This window comes from Nomascus leucogenys, chromosome 11, assembly GCF_006542625.1.
Source record: "Nomascus leucogenys isolate Asia chromosome 11, Asia_NLE_v1, whole genome shotgun sequence".
Classification (NCBI taxonomy): Eukaryota; Metazoa; Chordata; class Mammalia; order Primates; family Hylobatidae; genus Nomascus; species Nomascus leucogenys.
This window is the reverse complement of record NC_044391.1, coordinates 28,777,916-28,799,974: the sequence shown is the minus strand read 5'-3', so window position 1 is coordinate 28,799,974 and position 22,059 is coordinate 28,777,916. Positions and strand designations below refer to the sequence as shown.

Below are 22,059 nucleotides of genomic sequence, written 5' to 3'. Positions count from 1 at the left end.
ATGGAGAATTTATACTCAGCTGCTCTCTCTCTCTCTCTCTCCCTCCCCGCCCCCCTTGCCTTACCTTCCTCACCTGTATCCTCCCTGGTAGCCCAGGGCTTCCCAATCTTAGCTCACAGTGGAATCACCTAGGGAGCTTTTGAATAGTACTAATGCCCTTTCCCAGAGGAACGAAATCCGAATCTCTGGGAGTAGAGCGTGGGTGCTGTGGTTTTCAAAGCTCTCCAAGGGATTCTCCTGAGCAGCCAGGGTGAGAACTTGTATTCTAGGCCCTGAGTCTGTGTTACTGGAATTCATAGCCATCTGCATGTCACTTTGTTTCTGCGTCAGCAGCAACAAGCTCATCCGGCATGGTGGGACTCTCAGGGTCTCTCATGTCTCAGTAGACAAATTTGGCATCTAAACATTGCTATGTAATTCTAAAAAATTCCGTCTTCTGCTTCTAATATGTTGATGTTGTTCTTATCGGTTCACTCTCTTTTTTTCCGATTCCACTGCTGCCCCCCTCATGAGCTGGTTTTTTATTTTACATGTATTTATATATATATATTTTTTACCATGCTTAAGCTTTGAAACTGAGTTATTCACCTCTGGATGATTGAGATTGATTCTAAAACTGTGGGAACATTCAAAATAAGCTCCTTTTCAAATAGCAGAACTTCTTAGTAAGTAGGAGACAGTAGGAGCTTAAGATAATAAATGTGAAAATCCTGTGTTGAAATTAAACTGCCTACTTCTGTGTAGAGAGAGTGAGCTTAGTCAAGAGCAGAACTCATAGAATGTGTGTTAAATCTCCAGTTTTATCACACAATGTCTAGAGCTTCTACAGCAGGTCTTTTAAATAACAGTTGTTCATCTCTCGGGCTAAGTATCCAAGCAAAGGCCAAATAGGCCAGTTGCCTATATTGTACAAGCCCTGGAAAGAAAATATAGCAACACTCTGCTTTCTCATAAACAACACCAATCTCATACTTAATCTTTAAATTCTATGGTTAAAAGGTTGTAGTGTTGTACACACAGTTTTGCATGAGTTTGCTTAGGGAATAAACCTATGCCAAACCACAGGTCTTGTCAGCAACATAAGCTCAACTCACACGTGCTGTTAGTTTATTGCTGCCACCTCTTTAGGCCTGGGGCTGGTTTTCTTCACTCTCTTATCTGGGAACTACTTCCTCATTCTCACTTGGGTTGTGTTTAATTAATCCTTACCAACTATAACTTATCTGACTTCCTGCCTATCCTTATGCCCTCAGGGTTATGCTGTGTCCAAACTCCATCCTGGGTGAAACCAGGTCCTGAAGCCTCCCATCATAGGAAAGAACCAAAATCAAAACTGCCACGTATCCCATCTTATCAGAAATGAGATAAGCTTTTCCTTCACCTAGGGTTGTAGCCTGATGCTGCTTAGCAGTGAGCCCAGACTAAGGCTCACTCATAAAACTTCTCTAGGCAGGGCGCGGCGGCTCATGCCTGTAATCTCAGCACTTTGGGAGGCCAAGGCAGGCAGATCACTTGAGGTCAGGAGTTCAAGACCAGCCTGGGAAACATGGTGAAACCCCGTGTCTACTAAAAATACAAAACTTAGCCTGGTGTGGTGGTGCATGTCTGTAGTCCCAACTACTCAGGAGGCAGAGGCATGAGAATCGCTTGAACCCAAGAGGCAGAGGCTGCAGTGAGCTGAGATAGTGCCACTGCACTCCAGCCTGGATGACAGAGCGAGACCTTGTCTTCCCAAAAAAAGAAAACCACCCAGCACTTTGGGAGGCTGAGGTGGGTGGATCATGAGGTCAGGAGTTTGAGACCAGCCTCACCAATATGGTGAAACCCCATCTCTACTAAAAATACAAAAATTAGCCAGGCATGATGGTGCGTACCTGTAATCTCAGCTACTCAGGAGGCTGAGGCAGGAGAATCGCTTGAATCCTGGAGGCAGAGGTTGCAGTGAGCCAAGATCACACCACTGCACTCCTGCCTGGGCAACAGAGTGACTCTGTCTCAAAAAACAAACAAACAAACAGACAAAAACAACCAGGAAAACCTCTTCAGACATATTGGATTGCCTGGCATCCAGTTGGCAGCAGGACAGAGGTTCGTCCCTCAGGACTTCCACCTCATTTTCCTGACTGTGGCAAAAACCACAGTTACTTTTGCACCAATGAAATACCATCACTGCAAAAGGGAGGGAACTGAAAAACCAAATTGGTGGCATTCTTATGAGTCATTTCAAGGATATAGGAACAGTAAAATTTCATTTCTTACATTCACTTATTGACTTATTTCCTACCCCTTTGCAAAGAGCATTCGAATCAGTGAAATCTGCTTCTGTTGGTGTGTGTGCTTAGTAGGCGTTGATGGAAACCTTTGTTGCTGTTAACCTTTAACAGAGAGGCCTGAACTGTACTCTGTCTCTCTATCCCCTTCCACTTATGGGAGAAATAAGGGTTGTAGCTGCAATCACAAGTGATTTGCTTCAGCACTCACCTAACTTAGTTGCTAGAATAGTGGCTCTTCAGCCAGTCATTCATTCATTCAACCAACCAACCGATACTGATTGAGCATCCCCTATGTCAGGCAAATAAGCCAAGTGCTAGTATAAAGTAGTGAGTAAAAATATGTGAACTTAGTCCTCATGGAATTTGCAGGCTATAAAATAATTAGACTTTGAGTTCTGGAGAGTATAGAGGATGGCACAATGGAGTGAATTTAAATTAAAGCAGTAGGCAGGGCCCTTGTGAGGTCCTATGGGCCAAGTAATGAGTTTGGCCTTAATCCTAGGAGCAAGTGGAAGTCAGAGAAGAATGATCTGATCAGTTTGGAAGGGACTCACTCTGGCTACCATTTGTAGAATGAATGGACACGACTGGAAGGAATGTGGGAGTAGAAGGGCTTCTCTTTCCATGTCCCTTCCCATTCTCCTGACTCTCTATGTGGAAGAGCATGATCTTCTGGGAACCTCTTTCCCCTGCCTTTCCTGGGGCTCTGGGACCACCCAGGGCTGCTGCTGTGGTAGCTCTGGTCCTGGAAAACCCTGAGAGCATGATGGGCTCACCCCTCTTTATTTAGTACCGTGGCAGCCTCCTGCCATTCCTCTGCTGGCCCAACTGGCTCTGCCCTGAAGAGGAACTCCAGCTCCTTCAGGGCCTCGGTGCTTTTTCCCAACCACAAATGTCTGTTGTTTGGATCGATGAATATGGGACTGTGGCTGTTTGATCCTAAAATGGCCTTGGACTTTCAGGTTCATGTCACAGGCCAGGAAGTTATATGATGCTGCCATCTTGTCCCACTGTGAGCCTCCAGCACTAACCCAGATATAGACTCCAGATATATCAGAAGTCCCACAGATTAAGTCAGAAGGGAGAAGGAATGGGTCTGGGTCTGGAGGAATTCCTTTATATGCCAAGTAGCTATTGTGAGGCCAGGAGGGATGTGATCAGAGGGTGGACCACCCAGGTTAAAAAGCATTTAGACAGACGTGGATGGCTTCTCCCCATTCTTCATTTCTAATTGGGAGTTATGCCAGTTTCCCCATCTCCATTCTTGTTTAAGTCCATTCCAGTGCCCTGATCGGCCCTGATATTCCCTTCGTACTTATTTTCAGAGGACCCAGAAATCCTTATATAAACACAATTCCTGGTAGCCCTCCTTGACTTTAAAGACTTTGTGAGGTAGATTTGTGGACTGGCTCTACTATAACTCTTCCTATGCATAAATGCTTTATTCATTGAGAGAATTAGCTTCCATGCCACTGGTTTTTGCTCTTCCTGTAGGCTTGAATATGACTGATCCACCCCTGGCTGAGGGTACCTCTTGTTGGGCTATAGCAAAGGAGGGACTGACTATTTCATGCCTAACAAGTTTGTTATAAGTTTTAAAAAATAGCCTCAATGACATGCTGGGTAATTTGGTGACCTCTATCCAACAGAAACCCTGGGGTCCCCAAAACTGACAAATAGTAATGACTGCAGTGGTCGCACAGCCACAGGCCTAACAGATCAACCTCTGAGACATCTGAAGCCCATAAATAGAATGAAATACATTCTACATGACATCTCCCCCCATCTATATTCTGACCTCCATGGTGTAAGGGAAAGAGAATGAGGGACTTATTTCTCAGTGGCTTTAAAGCCACTCAGATCTTGGCCTGAATCTGGGCTTCGATTTTTTTCTAGTTGCAACCTTAGACAAGTCATTTATCTTTGCTGAATCTCAGCTTACTAATCTTTAAAATGGGGATAATAAGGCTTATTTTACACAGTGTTAAAAAGAAAAAAATGCATAAACTGTCTAGGACACAGAGTTGGTATTCAACCAGAGTGTGGGCTATGGAGTCAACAGATTGGAATCATGGCTTCTCCACTTCCTGAGTATTACGTCTCTCCCTCAGTTTCCATATCTGAGTAATGGGATAATACAGTACTATTTCCTAAAGTTGTTGTGAGGAATGATTGAAATTAGACAGTATGTGTAATGCATGTAATACATGGTTATATATGTGGAAAATGTTCGCAGCTATTCACATTATTATTTCTATGTGCTTCGCTTCCCTTTCTGCTAGTCCCTCTTGTATTTCCCAGGAAGAAGGCCTAGAATTCTAATACTCAAGTGATTTAATGCTCTTAAGCATAACATGTTGGTTACATTAGTTAGTGTAGGCATTGTTCCAATACCAAACAGAGACCCAAATGTATAATGGTTCAAACATAGTAGAGGGTTTTGCTCGCATTCCAGTCCGGTGTGTGTGTTCCTGGTTGGTGGGTGATTTTCTTCCACACAGAATTTTAGAAAACCTTGCCTTCCATTTATGGTTCTTCTATTGGCTGGGCCTCTTTACCACTTACACCCAGCAGGCAAAAAGGGAGTATGCAGAAGGGGTATACCTGCTTCATAAATTCTTGGCCGGGACTTGACATGTATCCCCTCTGCTCACATTGTATTGGTGAGAACTAGTTGCATGGCTGTACTTAAATTGCAAAGGGGCTTGGAAAGGTAGTCACTCTTTGTGCCCAGGAAGAAAAGGAACCAGAGGTTTGGTGAAGAGTCAACAATCATTGCCATTCATAATTTAACCTGTTTCTAGGAAAGATGGAAACTTTAAGTTATTTGTTGCTCTGAAGTATATTGGTGCCTCTAGAAGAGAACTGAAAGTATGGTGGTCTCCATGGCAACTTCCAGAATGCCCCGTCATTCTCCTGATACGGTGGGCACAGACACCTGGGCTTGTAAGGACTGGGTTTAGCCCATCATTTATTTTATCCTATCCTAAAAAGAGAACCTTAGAGCACTGATAATCTTACTTATTTCAAACAGCATCAGTATTACTCATGGATGACTTAGAAATTGTCGGTAGACCGGCTGAGAACCGGCCAAAGAGCTGGAGGGGGCTTGGGGTTTTTGGAAGGACCAGGAAAGTAACAGGAAATGCTCATTCATGTCCATAGCAAAGCCAGTGCCAGAGAGTGAGGGACACCTAGAATTTAGTAGGAGCACCATGATTCAAAGGCTGGGGAGAGATGAGCAGGAAAGGATCAGGGGAGGGGAACAAAGCTGGCACAAACAGTCTGATTTCAGGAGAAAAAGAGGAGTAACAGTTAGGCTCCTGAAGGAGAATAAGGGAAGGTTTGGAGTCCTGGGTGATTGCTTGGGATGCCAGCAGCATTTGAGACGAAGCAGGGGTGTGGAGATGGGTGGGTCAGCTCACCTTGCAGAGTGTAGCATAAATGGGCACAGCCAGAAAATTGCTTCTCCCTCCAAAGCTCTCTGATTCAGGAATTATTAATGTCATTTCTTAGGAAGATTTCTTTTGGTTTGTCTCAGTTGTGCTACAATAACTGTGTTTCTGTAAACTCCAAGGGCTCTTTTAATAGAATCAGGTGTCTTTGCTACCTCTGGCCTCCCTTTACAAGAAAAAATAATGTTTGAAAGAATGTCAGGATTCTGTAGTGGAAATCTCACATGGAGCCTGCCAAACTTCTGGCTGGCTCCTACCTGTGACCTGATTGCTTTGAAAGTGTTTCCAGAATCCACTTGACTAGATCTGTGGTTAGAATGAACCTTTTACAGCACAGAAAATTGCCATGCTTGAAGGCCAAATAGAAACGATTTATTCATTGAAATTTAACTAAATTATTGGGGAAAAAGGAATCTCATTTATTAAAAAAATCAGGGATGGGTTTGAAGTACACTAAGTTGTAAGTACCTGCAGAAGAGTTAAAAAGTATTGACATGAGGAATTTTTCTTTCATATTCTAAACTCATAACCATGCTGTACAATGGTGTTAATTATGAAGGGAGCAACACACATATATTTTAATATTATGGCTTCGGCATTTGAGCTTAAAGGTTTTTTTTTCTCCTTGACTGCAAATAAACAACAGCATTAAAAAAAAGAAAAAGGAAGACAAAACCAATCTTGGTAGTAGTAAAATCACTGCATTCAAGTTGAACACACCTCAGAAATTAATAGAAACAATAAGTTATCCAATTAACAGCATAGCATAGATGATGTGCTTGCGTGCACCAGAAACTCTCTTTGAATTAACCTCTGTGACTTATCTCGTATTGTAATTTTGAAATTCACACAATGACTCCACTTCATAAAAAGGAGGAGTCGAGACCACATAAGAGGCTTCAAGTTTTAAATAGTTTGGTGTTTTAGGATTATGCCTGCCAAGTCAATTGTGGCAGGGGGTCGAGGGTGTGGCCAAAAATTATCTTGGTGATCAAAATCTACAAACCTGGTTATGGACATTGAAAGCATCTCTATACCTTTATTATTTTTAAAACCAAATTGAAAACAATTACCTGGGTTATAAACCAAAATCAAAAGTCCACAGTATTCTCTGTAGGGTAGTACACATCAGGGCACATTTGCATTTATTAACTGAGGCTGATCTGTGGCCATTTGTATTTTTCACTTAACTGGTTCACGCTTTCATTTTCCTCCTGGACCAAGTTGCTTTCATTCCTTCAAGCCAGTTAAGGAAAAGGATAATTTTTAAAAAATAATTCCTAAATCAAAATCTGAGGATATAGTAGGCTGTTTTCCTCTTTCAATCTCATTATTAAATTTTCCTTTGTAGTAGCCAATTCTCCAAATCAGATTTGGAATGAAAACTTTAGGCTTTCAACTGAGTGGGGCTTGAATCATCATTACCGGCTTGTATTTCTTGCCTATTTGCTATGAACAAGGCCCTGTGTGATGACAGTGACAGTCACAGATTTGCTGAAATACCACACTCCCTACACCGCCATGAAACAAAAAGGAAAGGCAAATTTTGAAATCATGTTTTTGAATTAAATAGGGTGCCCTACCTCAAGGTTTACTATAGTTTCCAAATTCCAAAAGAAAAATAAAAAATGGCTGCTGACTTGGTAATAAAGATAAGACATTGTTCAGTACCGTGTGCTGATTCTGAATATTTGAAAAGGAGACTTGAAAATATCACCAAAAGTTAGAAAATTATGTGGAAGACTTCATTTGAACTGTCATATACTAAAACTACTCATCATGCTATAATTGTCCATAATTTATAATTATGGTATGCATGCTGCTGGTTTAAATTGGTCTTTTTTCTCTCCTTTTCCTTCATTTCTTCCTTTCTCTTTCCCTTCCTCCTACCCACCTACTCATGTCTGTCTAATATATAAAGATGTAGACACCATATATTTATTTATTTTTTCATTCTTGTAACAGATTCTGTCCATGTAAAACCAAATCAAGTGAAGGACATGATTAAGTTACTCTTAGCTGCTCCTACCACCTTTATAGCCCATGAATTTCACTGTTGAAAATTTATAAAAGGCATTTTATCTTTTTCCTACCCATCAGTGGTTGGTCAGAAGTAAGTTACTAGTATAAATTTTTCTCCATCTCCTTTTAGCAAGATAAGAGGTATTTTTAGTACTTAGAGCTTTGGGCTCCTGGAGAGAGGTAGGGAAATATTACACTCTCTAAATTTGATGTATTATTTTATTCAAGCCTTACCATCCTATGAGGTAGACTACAGAAAACTAAGGCACAGAGATGTTAAATAGCATCTCCCAAGTCACTCAGAGCTGCTCTTCACACGACCTACTTGAAGTAATCATGCGTTAGGTAGTAATCAAATCAGAGTAAATGTTAGAAAGAGGAAACTGATCAATTTGAGGTCTTAAAAACAAAATGTCACCCAAAATTTTAATTTGCATCTTGAAATTTAAAGTTGACACATAGGAGATGTGAGGTATATAAAGTGAGGTCTTTTTTTCCTGATAATCTATTTTTTTTTATAAGATAGAAGTATTACATAAAGAGCAATTCTTTTTCCTCAAGTACAGTTTTTCAGAATCCAGGAGTTGGATTTAGTGACCTTTTGAAATCAATGCTAGCTTTACAAGGAAAAACAACAGCAGGATCTGGGCTGGCATGTGTAGCTGCACTGGGGTGGGGCTGTAATAATCACTTCTCTTACATTCAAAGACTTACCAAGTTCTTTCCTGTTTGACTGGTTGAAGGACATATTCTTTTGTACTGCAATCCTCTGTGACAAATTAGTGCATAGTATGTAATCTAAACAGATTTTTATTGCTCTTCCAAACACCTTAAGAACTTTACAATTGTTGACTTTTTATCATCAGCACCTTTCCTTACCTAGTTGCAGATAAGTCTTTTTGTTTTAATTATAAGAAGTGAGGGGAAATGAAGTAAATTACGTGCTCAGGGTTACTTACAGAACCTCTAAAAAAGGAAAGATCATGAAGATTTGAGTATTTGTGGCTCAAATTGGCAGTCCATAAAGATATTTAGCCCCAGAGCAATCTGTCTTTGATCTTACAAAAATTCTTCAGCAGCAGTTCTTCAGAACAACTTTCACATTGTCAGAGTGGGAATCATGAGCACGGCTGTAATGCAGGAACTAGTGCCTACCCTGCTCTAAGAAAGCCAAATGAGAAGAACAAACAGTATTAAAATGAGGAGAAATGGAGGCAGAGAGACACAGAAACAGAATTTAAGAAGAAAATGGAAAAAGAAATAGAAGAAAAGAGAATAGGATATTGGCTGTGATTACTTCGTTAGGACCCCTTGTTTAGTAATGCTTTTGGCCTTAAAGTCTTTTATTATCTGAAATTAATGTAGTTACTGTCCTTTGGTTAAATTTTACTGGTGTTCTATTTTTAATCCTCTAACACTTAAATTCTGTTTACTTTACCCTGATATTGTTGTTTCACATTTTAATCAGTTTTTAACCCCCAAAATATTATTTTTGGATATAGTCACTGTTTATTTAGATTTATTCATGTATTTACTATTCTCTTTCTCTTTAATCCATCTTGCATCCTGGATTGAAACCACTCTTTCTGCCTGCATTGTATTCTTTAGAATTTGTTTTGGTAAAAGTCTACTAGAGCAATTTTCTTCCATTTTAGTTTGCCTGAAAGTATCTTTTTTTCCTCCTTAATATCTTCTTAAAAGATATTTTCCTAAGAATAGAATTTCAAGTACAGTTTTTCCTCTGAGTGCATGGAAGATTTTCCTGTCATTTAGTCTCCATTATCGCTCTCGAGAAGTTATCTGTCAGTGTAACTATTCCTTTCCCGGTAATTTATCCTTTCCTTGGTGGCTTTTGATACTTTCTCTTTTTATTTAGTGTTTTGCATTCCTACTATTATGGGTTTAGATGTAGATGGCTTTTTATTTATCTTGTTTAAGATTCATTAGAATTCCTGATTCTGTGGACTAGTATATTTTATGATTTCTGGAAAATTATCTGTGTTATATTTTCAAAGATTGCTTCTGACCTAGTCTTCTTCCCCCTCTGCCCCACTAACCATCTTTCTGAAACTTCAATTAGTTAAACGTTTTAGTTCTTTCCTCTCTACATATCTATACATATCTTTTTTATATATATTTTTTCAATCTAATCATTCTGAGTTACATTATGGCTGTTATTTTTCTATTCTATTTTCCAGTTCATTAAATCTTTCTTCAGCTGTATCAAATCTGTCATTTAACCAGTCCATTGAGTTTTTAGTTTCAGTTACATTTTTCATTTCTAGAAGTTCTATTTGATTTTTTAAAACCCACATAGTCGTTCTATATAGGTAGAATATTATTTTAGAAAAAGAATTCAGTCCATATCACTTCCTTGCTTAAAAAGCTTCTAAGGTATTCCTATAATATTTTTTAAAGACTAAAAAAAAGAAAGAAAACCACTAATCTGGTATGTTGTAATCTGGATGCTGTCCACCTCATTGACTTTATCTTGCATCTCACTTTATCTTACTCAATACAATCAGAGCACATTGGCTTTCATCCTATTCCTCAAAAACAATATTCACTCCTTTGAGCCTTTGCACTATCGTTTCTTCCATCTTGGCATTTGACATGGCTGGTTCCTTCTCTTTATGACAGTATTAGCTCAGATATTATGTCCTTAGAGAGACCTCCCTTGACCACACTATCCTGCCCCTACCCCATTCTCCATCATTTTATCATGTTATCCTGTTTTATTGTTTTCATAGCACTATCATTATCTGAAAATATTTCTTTCTTTGTTGATTATCTGCCTTCTCAAAGTAAAAAGAAATTCTGTGAGCACAGAGGCTGTGTTTCTTTTATCCCCCTCTCATTCCCAGCACCTAGCAGAGTGTCTGGCAAATAGTAGGCACTTAATAAATATTTGTTGAATGAATAAGCAAAGTAAGGAACACTTGAATGAATGTATGGAGGCTACTTGGTGGGTGATGACAAAGCTCCACCTGCAATAATACTGTTAGACCCACAAAATGATTCATTCATATATACTTTAATTCAACAAACAATTATTGGATTCCATTATTAAAGAGAAACCTAAACTTGTGAAGTGATTCTTTTCTAAATCCTAGTGTTCAATAGTAGAAGTATCTCACTCTTACAGGTTGGTATACATGGTGTGCCTAGCAGGTAGGCACTTGCTTGGTACAGCTGGATTTGACTTTTTTAAATTGATACCTTTGTGATCAAATTATCACTATAAAGCAGCAGGATCACAATGAATGCAATAAAAGTGAATGTACTTGTTTGACATGAATAAAGCTAAGGGTATTGTGTCTGTTGGTTCTTTTATATGCTTTGGTTTTGCCCCATGATAGGATATATATTTAGAAAATGCTTGATTGATCTGATCTAGGTCCTACTTTTAAAGACTCATATTAATATATTAAAGAGCTAAGGTGGAGGAGCCTTACTCCATCATTGCCTATCACTAGATCAGCCAATCATTATGCAATATTGTTACAGTTTCCATGGTCCTCTTAGATTAATAATTAAATTAGAAATAAATGAGACACTTGATGCTCTCTAGTTGTGGTTTCTACGGGGAAGCTTGTCTTGGAAATGGACAGCTTTTCCTGTGAATTCATATTTGAGGAGATGACATTTAGAGAGTAGTCCTAACACATTCATTACAATTCCTCTTTGTTGGCATAAAGACAGTGAACTTTTATAAGACTTTATAAAAGGCATATGCAATTATGCCTTAAGTGGTACCTCTTAAATTTCAAAGCAGAAAATAGATTTTTAATCCATTAGAATACTAGTCTTCTGAAAATTCTCCGACTGGCTTCTGTTGGTTTTGGAAAATGAAATTTGATGTGTTAATAGTTCCCATTGTGATTATTATGCCAGTTTTAGAAAGAAATAAATCTTCCACAAACCTCAATCTATCTTAAATTACCATACTGTGGTGATTTTGTAAACAATCTTATTTGCTATATTTTCCTGCTATGTACATACTTAAATAACAGTGTACACACACTCTTTGCCAGGGTTGTGAGATGAATAATGCCAATATGTCCTTCAAAATAGAATCTGCTTTTGTTTTACATATAAAGAAAATTAGTTCATATACAAGTTTTAAAATCAGATCTTCATTCTGCTTAAAGTGAAGGATACTGGCTCCACTAGTCAATCCTTGCTAGTTGTACAAAGTTTTATTTCAGAAATTTATTCAATAAATAATTATTGAAATTAGCTGGGCATGGTAGCACATGCCTGTAGTCCCAGCTACTCAGGAGGCTGAGGCCAGAGGATTGCTTGAGCCCAGGAAGTTGAGGTTGCAGTGAGTCGTGATCATGCCACTGCACTCATGCCTGAGCAACAGAGTGAGACTCTGTCTCAAAAAAATTAAAATAAAATAGTAAATAAATGTTTACTGAACATATGTAAGTATGCCAGTCTCTCTTCTAGGTGCTTGGGATATATCATAAGCAAAAGAGACAAAAATTCCTGACTTTATGGATATTGCTTCTATTAGCAATAAATATAATAAATAAAAAAGTTATATAGTATGTTAGAAGGTGAAAACTGCTATGGCAAATCAAGGAGAGCAGGGTAGGGGGGAATAGAAGTGTGTGATATAGTTTTAGTGGATGGCCTTATGAGTAGATAATATCCGAGCAGAGACCGGAGGAGGTGAGGGAGACAGCCTTGTGGATTTCTTTGGGAAGAACATTTCAGGAAGAGGGAAGAGCTTGTGCAAAGGTCCTATAGAGGCAGGAGGGTGGCTGGCATGTTCAAAGAAGAGAAAAGAGACTAGAGTGGATGCAGATGAGGTCAGGGAGGTAACAGCAGTGAATTTGGGGTGGGCCTATAGCCACATAGGCCTTCTTAGGTCCTTGGCTTTCCCTCAGAGTGAAATGGGGAGCCATTTGCTGGGATTTGACCAACAGCGTGATATGGTCTGACTTACTCTTTGAAAGAGTAACTGTCTCCTGGGGTCAGTCACTCTTTCAAAGAGTAAGTCAGACCACATATAAGCTCCTTGACCTCTGAGGGGTAGGAGTGTCTCCTGCTGTGTGTTTTAGGATCCCTCCCCTGCCTTGTTTTGTGTCTTTCACTGACTGATTTCTGTATCATGTTCTATTTGCTTGGCCCTGCCACATGGGCCCAGTGTTCATTTGAGCGTAACTTCACTAAATCCTTTTTCCTGATCAGTCTAATAAAAGAGTGATGTGCAATTAAAAAAAATCACTGTGACTCTTGGGCTGAGAATACACTGCAACAGGGCCAGGATGGCACCAAGAAAGCTATTGCAGGCAACCAGGCAATTACAAATGGCATTCAAAAATCTAGTTCACATAAATTTAACTTCTTAGGAAAAGATTTTTATCTAGTGGCTTGTGTCTAAAAGCTGAGACATGGAATGGAAAACATTTTATTAGGACAAAATTGATGCCAGGTATATAAATCTAATTGCAAATCTACCCACTAAATTGTAAGCTGTTTAACCATACAAAACTGTATTTTATATCTGGACTGTAGCATAAAACAAAAATCCTGTGCCTAGATGAATATTTTCATTATGCATTTAGCAAGAACAACGGTGGAATCCATCCTTTCTATCACCTTAGTCTGTAAATATTATGTGCTGAGACATTATAAGTCACATTACCAGGTTTAGTACATACATTTAAGAAAAGTAGCACTCATCCTTACTGACTTCCTTACCAATGTCCAGTAAGGAAGTGTCTGTCTATTATTGGCCATTAACAAACATTCTGGAATGTACTTGTTAATAAACTAAACCTTCACCCACAGTAAAATGTGAGTGTGAGTATAAAGTAAAAAATCCATTTTATAATTTAAAAAGATTTTCTGTATTTATCAAGAAAACAAGTCAAAAGAGGCGTTGAGAAGGCTCTTTAAGTTTATGACATACACCCAAAGAGATCAGCTTCAAAAACTAGTATACACATATGATCTGGGTACCCATCCTCAACTCTTCTCATCCCCTTGGCTTTGATCTGATTGTACTGAAAGTCTTTCACTTCCCCGTGAAAGATGCGTTTCCTGGGCCAGGTGCTTGTTTACGTGCTGTTCCCTCTTCTTGGAGAGATCCCTTTCACCCCAACTTCAACAGGTTGACTTACATATCAGGGCTCATATTAGATAGTCTGTCCTCCAGAAGCCTTCCCTGCCTCTTGAAGCCTGTGCTCCCATGGTACACTGACTAGTCCACATGAGTAATCATTTCTTATCTAACCACCAGACTGTGAGATGGTAGATGTCTTGTTTATTGTGTATACTGAGCACCTAACATACACCTGGATACACAGTAGCTATCCAAGGAAAAAAATGAGTCCTGTCTGTAGTCTTCCTCAGTATTTATAATCTTGCCCATCTTCCAGAGCATTTATTCAACAAATATTAATGAGCTTCTATGTGCTGGGTACTGTGTTACGTGCTGAAGATAGAAGAGACTATCACAGCTAAAGCCCCTATGCATGCAGATTAGATTCTATAAAGTCTCCATCCACATTCCCTTAAATCCATTTGGCAAGAAAATATCAAAAAATACAGTGGGGGAGAAAATAAGGACCTATGGATTGAGTCTGTTGTCCCTTTACTTTATAAAAGATAAGTTGGTCTTGTTTAGTGTTTTGCCTCGGTATTTATTTACTACCTGATAGAACTGGTGTCAACGTTTTCATCTCATCTCATAGTGAGAACTATATCTCTCTAGTTTGATTTTCTAAATACCCTTACAAAGCAATTTTCTTTAAATATGAGACAATTACTATGTGCAGTCTCTCATTTGCTCATTGAACAATGAATTGTATTTGTGATAAAAGTATTGAACAAAGAGTAATATATGAGGTGGGATTGGGAACTAGTAAGATTGAATCCATATACCACACACTAAAATGAGTCCATTCCTTCTAAGCCATAGAATATAGGTATTTATAATTTATCTCTTCTTATTGCATAAGATAATGACATTGCAACAAGCCTTGACGGGAAGAAGCAAAATGTTCTGATGAAATTATGAGCTGGAACTAATCCTAATAATCTCAGTCAATGTGCAAAACAGTTTCCCAGAGTAGCCAGCTGTATTGATGGTAGATTTTAAAGTATGAATTAAAGGAAGACTCAAGGCAACTCCTCACCCATTGGGAGAATCCCGTCACTACACGCTTTTGCTTATTTTTTCAAAAAGCCTCCCTTATGAGCATTGTTATTTGTCCTTCTGTACTCTGCATTCCTGGCTCTTAACATTGAATCCTACATGTTTAGAAGTGGAGTAGAAGCTCAGGCAATGGACAGAATAAATTTGGAGGCTTCTCAATTAGGGATTGGAATAAGAATCCATGCCTGCCATATTTGAGGAATGTCAGTGACAATTTGGAATGCAGTGAGTATTGTGATATAAGAAGTTCTTGAAGGGTTTTGCACAGAGGAGTGACCTGATATAAATCATGATTTAAAAGGATTGTTCTGTGGCAGTATGTGACAAATGGGCTATAAAGGGACAAAAACAAATAAAGAAGTAAGATAGAAATGTATTGCCAAAGTGCAGGCAGGAGATGGTGTGGGCAGGGTGGTGATGGTGGAAGTGATAAGGGGTGATTACATTCTGGACTGAATATGGGGTATAATATAGACAAAGAAGTCAAGGATAACTAAGATTTTTGACCGGAATGACTGGAAAGGTGAAATTTCCATTTTCTGAAATGGGAGACTTTATATAATAGGAATAATGGAGGTGGGTAGGTGTTGAGAAATCAGAAATTCAGACTTGGGCATGTACAGCTAAATCTTTAAATGGACCTGCTAAGTGGATATTTGGGGATAGAAATCTGGAGTTCAGGAGAGAGGTCAGGACAAGAGAGATAAATTTTATTTACCAATTTATAGATGGTATTTAAAGTCTTGAGACTGGATGTGGACGTGTGGAAAGTGAGAGTATACATAGAAGAGAAGAAATCCAAGGACTGGGCCCTGGGTCTTCCAGCATTTGAAAGTTTGTATGATGAAGAGGACCTGGCAAAGGAGGCTGAGATGGAGTGGCCAGTCGGGTAGACAGAATGAAAAGAAAGAGGTGTCCTGGAAGCCAGATGAGGAAATATTTCACAGAGAGCTAATTTTGGTGCTGCTGATTAGATGAGAACTGAAACATGATCATTAGATTTGACAACCTGGAAGTCCTTGGTGACTTTCACAAGAGCTGTACACACACACACACCCACATGCACACACACGCACCCAAATACCCACACATCCTATGGGAAGAGGGGAGAGGGAGGGAGAAATAAAAAAAATGGAAAGTCTTAATTGATGAATTAGGGTAAAGGGAATATGGGAAATATTTGTATTATTCTTGTAATTTTTCCTGTAAGTTTGAAATGATTTTAAAATAAGAAATTTTAAAAAGAGAAAATGATAAGAAAGAAGTGAAGACAAAGTATACAGGCAACACTTGTGAAAAAGAAGTATAGAAATGGAGTTATAGAGGAAGTAATATGTGTGATTAAGGAAGGTTTTTTTTTAAGCTGGGAGATACTATCGTATGTTTTATGCTGCTGGAAACAATCCAGCAGACAAAAAATCCATAATGCCAAAGAGGAAGGAGTTGCTAGGCATGTGCTTGATTTTTCAAATAAGAAAGGGCTTCTTCAGATCCCCTCCCACCAAACATGAGAATGTGTTCTACAACATTCTGAAGGGCACCTGGCCATGCAGACTCTGCTAGGGGAGAATACATTTCCTAGTTTTTTCCACCTTCTATAGACACATTCCTCATATTCCTTGGCTCGTGGCTCCTTCTTCCATCTTCAAAGCCAATGGTTTCCATCTTTTCTGTCTGACTCTGCTTCACCCTATTTTCTATTGCTTGGCCTTCTTCTCTCCTGTCTGTCCAATCTCCCTCTGCCTTGCTCTTAGAATACTTGTGGTTACATTTAGGGCTCACACGGATAATCCAGGATAATCACCCATGCCACAATCCTTAACTTTTTCCATGGATAATAGGGTTCATAGTTTCCAGGGATGGGGACCTGGATATCTAGGGGCCACTGTTTAGCCTACTCAAGTATTAAATCAGCACGAAGGGGGCTTTGCCCTTTCACTGCTTCTGGGTCCATTCTTGTCTGTTAATGAACTGATAAATGGAAAAGAGAAGAGTAATTTGAAAAGCATACAACATTTTATGGAATCCTTTCATTCAGAAAAGTATACAGAGGGATTGAATGCTTTGCTTGGAGGCCCCATTTCTGCTGCTGTTGTAGCGGCTGTGGCCACACAGGTCAGAGTTCTGGCTGGCTTTGCATACTGGCAGCTCTGCTGAAGTGGCCTATGCAGTCAGCAGAATGCTGCTTAAATGAAGTGTAGTATTTTTCTAACTTGTGGTAACTCCCTTATCTGCTTTATTTAACTGTCTCAGAGGACAGTGCCACAGAAGTTTTTAATAAAGTGGCCCTAGACTCAGCTCCAGATTCCAGGCCCAGAGAATCTGGTTGTAAACACTTCTTCAATTGACCCACATAATGAATTCTTGGATGGCATTTTTCCATGTATCCCTATTTTATTATTTCTTTTCCATATTGAACTCCAAAAATTTGTCATGAAATTTGCTTCCTATCAACCTGAGAGGAACCCAGACTAAACAAGACAAAATTTAGGATGTGTAATCTCTAGGCAACTTCTACCAAAAAGATGGCCAACCTCCGCATCCATTCTCTCTAGCTCAGAACAATACGCAGGGCCCTGAAATAGGCACTCAGAAGGTAAAAGGGCTAATAAGGAGAAATGCCTCCACTTTGGGAGTTTATGGTAAGTAGGACAGATAGGATGTGAGCATCCAAGCCTGTTATGAGACACATGCTCTAAGAAAGTTGTGGGTTGATATGGAAGATATCACTCTTGGCTCGGGTCAGGGCAGATCAGGGAAGACTTCTTGGATGTGTTTGGGAGGCTGGAACTTGCCCATAGACTGGATGAGGGTGTTCGGGAAGCACAGAGGTCAGAACACAAAAAGAATCCTGAGCCTGAGGGGTAAGTGGAGAAAGGAAAGCCAAGAGTGAAAAGCAGATGTGGCTGAGGTGTATTTGATGGATTTGGTTCTGAAATGGCTAGCATATGGAAAACTGTAGAAAGTAGACATGAAGTTACACCTGGATCTAAGAGACAGGGCTAAGACTGCGGACTAGAGAATTGGAGATTCTATGACTAAAGTCATAGAAGTGGACAAGATTGCTAAGGATAACATGAAGGTAAAAGGAAGGGACCCTGGCAGAAACCTGCCTTGAGGATACAGGGAGCACCAACAGAGGCATCAGAGTAGTTAAAGGCAAACTGACATCTAAACACACAAACCACTAAACACTCAGGAGGACAAAGAGACTGCATCGTGCAGATGGCCAGCAAAGAGAGCATTCCAGACATCCTTGTCTCTAGCAGAGTCAACTGTCATAAAGCCAACCGGGTCTGTCTGTATTTAGCACTTGTGGTGTGAGTATATTCAAATGCCATGTGAGGCATTCATGAAATTTGGCAGGTTTTACAGACAGCTGTTTAGACAGGAGAGCAGGACAAGTTAATGTATGCAACTGAGTCCAACTGGAAAAGCCCCTCAAAGCCATGGCACCCTTTGCACTATGACCTATCCATGTATTTAACTCTAGGACTTAAACTAAGAACAATTTTATTGTCAGAAAACAGGACTAAATTCTGTGAATTGGATAGAAAATCAAAATTGTGAGCATGTATCCATGAAGCAATCAACATAGTTAAGTGGCTTGACTGTTGCTGAGATTATTGGCAAATATTCATTTGTTACTTGTCCAATCACTTTATCATTTGCTAGTGGTTATAAACAGAAAAAATGGAAGCAAGGACTAAAAATTTAAGAAAATGATTGCAGGAAACAATCTCCAAATGGAGAACATTTGACTGTAAGTATTGAGAGCTGAGCTAAGCCAATTTGGATATTTATTATTTGTTAGATTCTGTTTGATGATGATCAGAAGAATGGCCTCTGAAGAATAGAATTCAGTAGGAGTATCTGCCTCCTCCTAGACAACTTTGCTATCAGATGGCATGTTTCAATTGAAAGAAATTTCAGACAGAATTCTACCCTGGGTTCAGCTATTTATTATAAGCAGGCATAAACACTTTTACTGAAAGATTGGTCAAAGTTCCAATTCTATATATTTTAAAGCATTTTGCATGAAATGAACACTCTGAGGCAAATGCAAAAATATTCTCATGACAGGATCGATTAACCTTTTAGTCACATCAGGTGAAGGGATTCTTCATTATGCGATGAGAGTAGGAGGCGCTTGTTCTGAATGGAGCTCAAGAATTGGGTGCTCTACAGCAAAAGAAACTACCATCAGAGTGAACAGGCAACCTACAGAATGGGAGAAAATTTTTGCAACCTACTCATCTGACAAAGGGCTAATATCCAGAATCTACAATGAACTCAAACAAATTTACAAGAAAAAAACAAACAACCCCATCAAAAAGTGGGCGAAGGACATGAACAGACACTTCTCAAAAGAAGACATTTATGCAGCCAAAAAACACATGAAAAAATGCTCATCATCACTGGCCGTCAGAGAAATGCAAATCAAAACCACAGTGAGATACCATCTCACACCAGTTAGAATGGCCATCATTCAAAAGTCAGGAAACAACAGGTGCTGGAGAGGATGTGGAGAGAAATAGGAAAACTTTCACACTGTTGGTGGGACTGTAAACTAGTTCAACCATTGTGGAAGTCAGTGTGGTGATTCCTCAGGGATCTAGAACTAGAAATACCATTTGACCCAGCCATCCCATTACTGGGTATATACCCAAAGGACTATAAGTCATGCTGCTATAAAGACACATGCACACGTATGTTTATTGCGGCACTATTCACAATAGCAAAGAATTGGAACCAAACCAAATGTCCAACAACGATAGACTGGATTATGAAAATGTGGCACATCTACACCATGGAATACTATGCAGCCATAAAAAAAATGATGAGTTCATATCCTTTGTAGGGACATGGATGAAAGTGGAAAACATCATTCTCAGTAAACTATCGCAAGGACAAAAAACCAAACACCGCATGTTCTCACTCATAGGTGGGAATTGAACAATGAGAACTCATGGACACAGGAAGGGGAACATCACACTCTGGGGACTGTTATGGGGTGGGGGGAGGGGGGAGGGACAGCATTAGGAGATATACCTAATGCTAAATGACGAGTTAATGGGTGCAGCAAAACAACATGGCACATGGATACATATGTAACAAACCTGCACATTGTGCACATGTACCCTAAAACCTAAAGTATAATAATAAAAAAAAAAAGAGAAAAAAAAAAAAAAGAATTGGGTGCTCTATTTGGCTGGTGGGTGGACCTCACTCTTATGCCCAATTTGTGCAGGGGGTAAGGTACCTGTACAACATTTCTAGCTACCACATGCCTTAAGCACTCCTTATTTCATCAAAGATAAATTGTTTTAATTATCCCTATGGAGCAAATCCAGATAGCAATAGTTGAAGCACACACCTGAGAAGTGCGGACTACTGAATATGCTATTTCAAGTGTTAGCATCCCTAGAGTGCAAATTAAGTTAACTTGCACATATATGTATTCATGATATGATCTAAGTGGAAGTGTATTAAGGTAAATTACAGACAATATAATTATTATCTTACTTTTTTACATAAATAGAGCAAAAGCCACCATGGTAAGCTGAATAATGGTTCTCAAAGATGTCCACGTCTGAATCCCTGGAATTAATACATATTACTTTAAATGGCAGAAGGAATCCTGAGATGGGGAGATTGTCCTGGATTATCTGGGTGGGCCTTGAATATAAGGCCCGAATGTCCTTTATAAGAGGGAGGCAAAAGGAGAAGAGACTATGAAAGATGCATCGTGATGATGGAAACAGACTGGAGTGCGGGAAGATGGAGGAAAACTGTTGAACACAGGTGGCCCCCAGCAGCTGAAAAAATTAAGGAAATAGATTCTCTTCTTACAGCCTCTAGAGGAAACCAGCCCTGTTGACACCTTGACTGTAGCCCAGTGAAACTGATTTCAGACTTCTGACTTCCAGAACTGTAAGAGAATACCACTAAATTCATGGCAATTCATTACAACAGCAATAGAAAACAGATACAGCCATCAGTATTAATGTCAGCAGCATCTCGGTCCAGCACAGGGCCATTTCCATGGGAGCTTTTCTGAAAACCCTTGCTATACATGGCTGACAATGCTTAGGTTATTAACAAAAGCCCTGCATTGAGGGCCATGGAGAGAGCGGAAGAGGTACAAATGGTGCAGGTTTTAAACTGTTTTTAGGAACAGACTCAAAATCAGTCCCTGAATCTATAAAAAGTCAACTATTTCTCTGCCTTTCACCAGACACAATGGAACTAGATCACCATTTGAATGAAAATCAAATATAATGAAGCCATGTTTTTATTCCATTAAGCCTATCGGGATTGTATTCTGGCCAGGTATACTTCAACAAATGGCTTGCCTGATAACAAGTAACTTACTCATTGATTCTGTTCCCAGCCAAATAGAGTGCTTTATTGAACAAGCATTAGGCTGTCTTAGTCCCCATTAGAGAATGTTAACATATCTATATGGGACATTAAGTTAGAGAGATTGAATTGCACAAAGGAAAAGGATTTTAAGAAACTGGAAGCTGCTGATTATCAAGTTAGAGAAGGGGAAACTGCCTGGCTTCTGCTCTACACCAAGATAGTATTAGGGAATGAAAACCAGCAAAGCCTTTGTTCAGAGGGACTGTCAGCTTTGCATTTGAGTGGAAGTATTAGTGAAGCCTTGGTTTTATCATGTATGTACTTGCTCCCAGGGTTATCACAAAAATTAAATGAGTATATGAGCGTAATTCTTTGCACATGGGCACACAATAAATGGCAGTTGCTGGTTACAGTAGGAGAATTAGGATCAGAACTTAAGGGAGAAGGAGATCAATGCCCAAATGGCAGACCACTGGGTTGCTCTAGGGGGTCTCTGGATAAGGTCCTTCTATCAATGTGTACAGTTTTATGTACTACAAAGGCTAATGAGAAGTACATTTACCTTCTCAAGTGAATTAGCTGTACTCATAAAGCAGAAAATGATCCCTTTCAAAACAAAGGTAGTTCCTGGATTCCAGGCCAAATACTTGTTGACTGTTCGGGTAGGTCACTGCATCTTGTTAACTGTTATTAACCCACTAAGTCAACATCTTAATCCTGGCTTTTTTTTTTTTTTGACCTAGCAGAAGGCTTTCACACCCTACTTTCA

The 22,059-nt window shown here is 39.4% G+C and overlaps 1 protein-coding gene across 1 annotated transcript in view; it reads left to right on the top strand.

Moving 5' to 3' along the window:
* The window catches only part of COL28A1 (collagen type XXVIII alpha 1 chain), a 175,351-nt gene that overhangs the window by 115,084 nt on the left and 38,208 nt on the right, over nucleotides 1-22,059 (top strand). The window lies entirely within an intron of this gene.